Source organism: Montipora foliosa, chromosome 6 (genome assembly GCF_036669935.1).
Source record: "Montipora foliosa isolate CH-2021 chromosome 6, ASM3666993v2, whole genome shotgun sequence".
NCBI classification, from domain to species: domain Eukaryota; kingdom Metazoa; phylum Cnidaria; class Anthozoa; order Scleractinia; family Acroporidae; genus Montipora; species Montipora foliosa.
In genome coordinates, this window is record NC_090874.1 from 48,881,058 (window position 1) to 48,887,045 (window position 5,988).

Sequence of the window (5,988 nt, forward strand, 5' to 3'; positions counted from 1 at the left end):
CTACTGTCATCTAGTACTGCTCTGTTTATTCCCCTGAAAATTTCAATTCGGTTTTAAAACGGCCAGCACTTGAACACCGATACTAAAATAGTAAAAAATAATGTCATCTTTATCGTAAAAAGTGAAAGGTGAATCTTCATTTTCAACCAAGTTACAGTTATATCAAGTGGATCTAATAAGCGCATCGAATTCGAGGCATTGGGTGGCTGTCTTGTTGGCAGAGAATCCCGCTAAACTATACACATATGGGAATAAAGTATATTTGTATGCTACAACGGATTAAAAGTCGGACCGCCTCTTGGGCTACCTCCAAATCCAGCAAGAAGTTGGTAAAGTTCACTGCACTGGTCATCTTGTCATAAGCAATATCGTTCGGTTTGTGCGAAAGAAAGTGTCTCAAGTTTTGATCCGCATTTATTTCACGCGGGAACAAGGACGAAAGCGTTTAGGCCGACAGAATGTACAGCTTAGGAAGGGAAGAGGTAGGACTGGTAAAAAGTGAGCTATTCACGGTACCGCGCGGTTTGTACAATTCCTCGTGCAAACGACTGCGGTAAAAAGATATCCATATTTGTAGCCTGCGACGCGTACAAATCCATGTTCGTAGCCGGCTACGTGTACTTCACAAGCTTTTCCCCTTAGTGGTGCACTCGGTTTGTTAATGACTCGTTTCGATTCATTGGAACGATTGTTGTATTAAAGGGTTCACCGTTTCTCTCGTCTCTTTATGCAAATTCATCAAATAGCAGGTGTCCGAGTGAAAATCTTCAAAACATCCACTGTCCGGCTCTTGTAAACCGCAACATATCTGTGCGGAAATAATTATTAACCGGCAAAATCAAAAAGAGAAACGGTCTTTCTTTTCTCTTCCATGGGAGGCTATTGAAGGACTATGACACGACGTACTTGACCTGGACACATTCTGTTGGTCTTCGTGTGAAATGAACACTACAGTGGCCGTTCTCGTGCTTATCCTCTACTTGTATCTGTTCCTGGATATTTACTCGATATTAGCAAATTTTTTTAGCGGAAATGGAGGCGATAAAAAGGGAAAAAAAGTCTGCCGGTCCAGTAAAGACTACCAGGAAGAAGAGGTGATTGTGCATAAATCACGGGAGGATGCGAAGTTGATAGAGCAACACACATACCCTGTAAATCAGCGTCGCCTTGTTCCTTTACAGTACTTTTACAGAGATTATGAACAGCCGACCACTGCCCTAAAGGTTCGGCAGTGGGGCAGAAGTTGAAAATCAAAAGCGTGAAAAAAAAAATGGACAAGTCATGGAGTAAGAAAGAAAAGCCGTACAGTAGACAAATTTCTTTCAACTTTGAATCTTTTTCAGTTGCGAACAGGTTTCAGAAAAAAGCTAACGTTCTGTCAACCATGTTATCTGTTCGCTTTGATGTTATTGTTTTTTTGGCTAACTGCTTGGCTACGGGCGAAAAAAAGACAACTGGAAATGGGAATCGAACGAACAGATGCTCATAGAGAGGCGAGGTTACTAAGTGGTTTTGGCGTTTGATTTGTACCACGCTCGACAGATCGCGTATCTCAGTGTCAAAAGAAATTTTACCACAATTGCTTGTAATCTCGCAATCTGATTAGCTAATGTGCCGTTGGCGGTAAGAATAGAATATAAAAAAATTCCATAAATTTGAACTGTGGAATGGACATGAAATGAGAGTTAAGAGGATCACTGCAGTTAGAGAAGGAGAATAAATGTAATTCCGAGTAAATGCATTGTGTGTCTGTAATACAGGCAACAAATGCAGAGAAACGTTTACTTATAATATTTCGATATAAATCTATATCATCTTCAGACTGAGGTGACCAACAAGTATCAGAAATTAAAATACTATAGATGGTACATAAGTAGTATTAAGCACGTGAAAATGCAAAACAAAGACGATGCTATCAAGAGAATAGGCAAAGTTCTCTACTGGCTTTTAAACCACTGTTCAAAGAAAGTACTGAACGCTTGATGTGGTAAGCTTCTTTATATAGTAATAGATTCCAGTTATCATCGCAGTCTATTATTTTTTGTGTTACCACGCATGGTTTTTTCACCCAAACTTAAGACACTTCAAGTAAGTTATTTTCAATTCAGAAAGTTTTTTTTTTCCAAATTATTTTGTAACTAACGCAGAGACCTCTGTATCGGAACATGTATTACAAACTAAGAGGTTTCGTGATCTTTAGAAAAGTCACGGTTCAAGTTCACTGCTTTCTCTACAATTTGAGTAGAATCTTCTGATTCGAACCTAATTTGCCGGCGCGCTACCTTTCACCACGTTCCTTACACACAATCTTTATCATGAAAAAGAGGAACTAGAGGTCGACCTTATATGGGAGCTTTTTCTAAGAAGCAAATCAACTACTTGCTGGTTTTGCTGAGGGATCATCTTCTTTATTGATGATAATGCTTGTATGTTTGTGATATTTCTTAAAGGATCGACTTTGCAAATCCGAAATTGAAAAAACACTGAATTGGAAATTCAACGAACAAGATTGTCTTTTCAAGAGGAGGTATTTCCTTCATCAATTTCATTCGTTGGTCGCCTCCGAATTGTCAACAAAAGACACACTTTCCTCTATATTGAAAGCTTGAAATTCTCAATTAGAAGAAAAGAACACTTGAAGGTTTGTTTTGAGTACGCCTCTCGACGAAGAGCAAATGAGGATTAGCGCATAGCCTGCACTTTTTGGCAAAATCAAGATCGATTTCCGCAAGTGACAAGAAAATCTTCTTTTGAGTTGAAAACCACAAAACTTCTTCGTAAAAGCAAATGAAAAATTGGTTACGGTTAATTAGTCACACGAATCCAGGTTGTTCCATTTTCCAATTTATAATTGGCAAAATTTTCGGACGCCTTCTCGCTTCCGAGCGCACATAAAAACATTTCATTTAGTCAGGAAAATAAACATTCTTTCGACATTTTTGTTTCCACTGGAAAAAAAGACGTGGGACTTTAAAAAGATAAAAGCAAGGATCAGTGAAATTGATACAAGATGTTAAAATCTATGGCTACCGGAATGATTTTTTGCTTGCACAAGGAGATGATATTTTTTTCATTTTAATTGAGCCGTCTGCCAAACGGATGCGATTTCAAAGACTTCGCGCGGAAATGCGGAGAGTGGTTGTCATGTTGGTTTTGTGGGAACAAATTCAATCTTTTTAGGAAAGAAAGTCTGTTGTGATCAGCTAAATGCGTTAATGTAACGGTGGTCTAATTAGATGTGTTATATGAATGTTAGTTCTCTACGCAGCTGCTTCAAATTAGGAGCTGGCTGGGTATAAAATTAAGCTTAATTTAGGAAATGAACCAAAATAGAGCTTTTAAGGTGAGGAAAAATTGACCGATCGATAAAGAAAGCAACAACACCGACGGTTGTCGGCAGAATTTGAGGAGCAATAATGGTTTACAAAGAAATCGCGATACTGCTTGTTCTTACGTCAATATGCTGTGAGTATTTCAACTAGTGATATTTTTTTTTCTCCTTGTCTAATTCGATTCTCTTACATTCCTGAAAAATTCAATACAACTTACGTGAATTTTTTAAAACAACACAATGGGACAAAAGAAAACCAAGCTAGGATTAGGTACTACTGAACAAACACGAAGAATCTCATTTATCCAGCAAGCACAGAGAACGACGATGAAGAAAGAATTGTCGAATTCCGGGAACTCTTGAATTTCGAAGGAGTGCGGAAGACGCAAAACAATATATAACAAGAACTCTTAGCGGTTATCCCCTTTGTTTGATTCTGGATTCATTCGTTGTTTTCTAAACAAGTGTTGATTTTGCTTTACCTTTCCTTTCATTGCGTCAACTGAAAAAGATCTTTTAAAGTCAGGTTAAGGATTACGTTTTCTTCTCCACGTCTTGATATTGTATTCCCGTTTAATTTTATGAAGTATTTCATTTTGTATCGCTTTCCATTGCACGCAATCTAGATTTGTAAATTAGGAAGTAATTTCTAAACGAATTCCTCTTTGCAAAATTTATGGTTTTACAAATTTAAGGTCTACCATCCTTAGCTTTGGGCGCCAAAACGGAGACACATCGAACGCCGTCAAATCTACATAAAGAGCTTTTTGTTTAATGACTGTAAGAAATGTTGGACGTGGACTTATTTGAACGTAACAGGACGTTCTCAAAAAACTTGGTAAAGACGTTTCGACCGAAAACCTTCGGTCATTTTCGGTCGAAACGTCTTTACCAAGTTTTTTGAGAACGTGGTTTGACGTTCAAATAAGTCTATGGCCAACATTTCTTATAGTCATTATGCAAATTCCTGACTGCAATTTCAGCACATTTAGTTTTTTGTTTGATCGGACGAAGAAGCAAACGGGGTCAAATATGACCTCTAACATGAACCCATGACATGTGTTCCTGCATTAGCTTGCAATCCTCAAAAACATTTCTTTAATTTTCCGTCGTTCCTTCGTTTTTTAAGAAAATTGAATTTAGACGTATCAGAGAACGCTTATGCGTGGTTTAACTTCTCGAAAATCAACAATTCATTGAAGCAATCTAAAAGTCGCGTTTCCAAGTCACCACAAAAATGATTTAAATCGCCCTTAAATAAAAAAAGCATACCTGTCTAGTTCAATTTGTAGAGTAATTTGCCGAATGTAATATTGTCCACACTTTAAGTAAAATATTCAGTTGCTGATCTCATTTAAGATATAACACACTTTTTGAAAAGCCGTTAAAACGAAAACGTTAATAAAATGCTGACGAAAATGTGAGGTAAGGTACAACAATGCCGAAAACTGTAAATTACTGAAACAACTTTTGAAGTAGCTAAGGAAATCAAGCGACAAAATAGTCAAATAGCTCGACTGCAGTAATAACTGAATAGCAAATTATTAAAAAAGGAAATGGAGGCGAAAAGCAAAACAAGAATATCGACAGAAAACAACTAAACTATTAGCACCTTGCACGATTTTTCGTACATTCGAATAGTTTCGAATCAATTTTTTTCAAGAAATGAAGCCTAGAATCTAAAATAGCCAAAGAATACAACGCATTATTTAATAGAGGAGCAGGTAAATTCTATGGAACCTTGATAAAACGAGATTTATAAGTTTTTGGTACTACGGTTTCATATAAGACTTTTTCTTGCAACGTCTTTTCTTATTGCGATATGATTTATTGCGCGCAATTAGCCCAAAGGACGTCTAGATAGTGGCCAGCGGAATGCAAGTTAAAGCTTTAGAATCCAATTAAAGCCAATAAAACATTGATACAAAACTACGAGGTAAAGTTTGTCTACTTTCAGCAGCTACATGCAATGTTGCATGTCCACCGGAAAGCAAACTGTCTGTTCGGTTTGCCACGAGTTTCTAACTTATTACTTGACTCATTTCTAGTCTCTCTTCCGATGTGGAAGGAAGACAAAATCGGAAAAGGAAACGGTAAGTTAGTTTCCTTGTTCCTCGTTGTTAACTTAGAGAGTGCCGACGTCCCATATTTTCATTTTCTTATTTTTCAGTTCGATTAAATATATTGATATTTACTGCGTTAGTATACTGTGTTGGTTGTGTGGAACGATTAATGTGTGTAAGTCTTGCAATTGTCTAGTTGTTCAACAGGCTGTTTTACTTAATTTGACGACCGACCTTGGACACTTATTAACTCTAACTCTACGAAATAACTCTAGGAAACAACTCTAAGAATAGCTATCCCCGATCTTTTATGTAATCTATTTCCCGTTCAGTATACTATTCCAATAGCCGCCTGGCTCCTCTAGACCCTGTGGTTATTTCTGACGGAGCCAGTACGTTGTATAATTAATCAATTTCAGTCAAAGTAATGGTTGTTTTAGTGCGAGTAAAAATAAAGGTTGTGGTTGATTGCAACGAGTCCATACTGCTTTTCACAGAACGAAAGGGCGAAGCCTTGAAAACGAATGTGAAGAGTGCGTTCATATCGAACAAACGCACTTTCCACAATGGGATTCGTTTACGTTTTAGTTCATT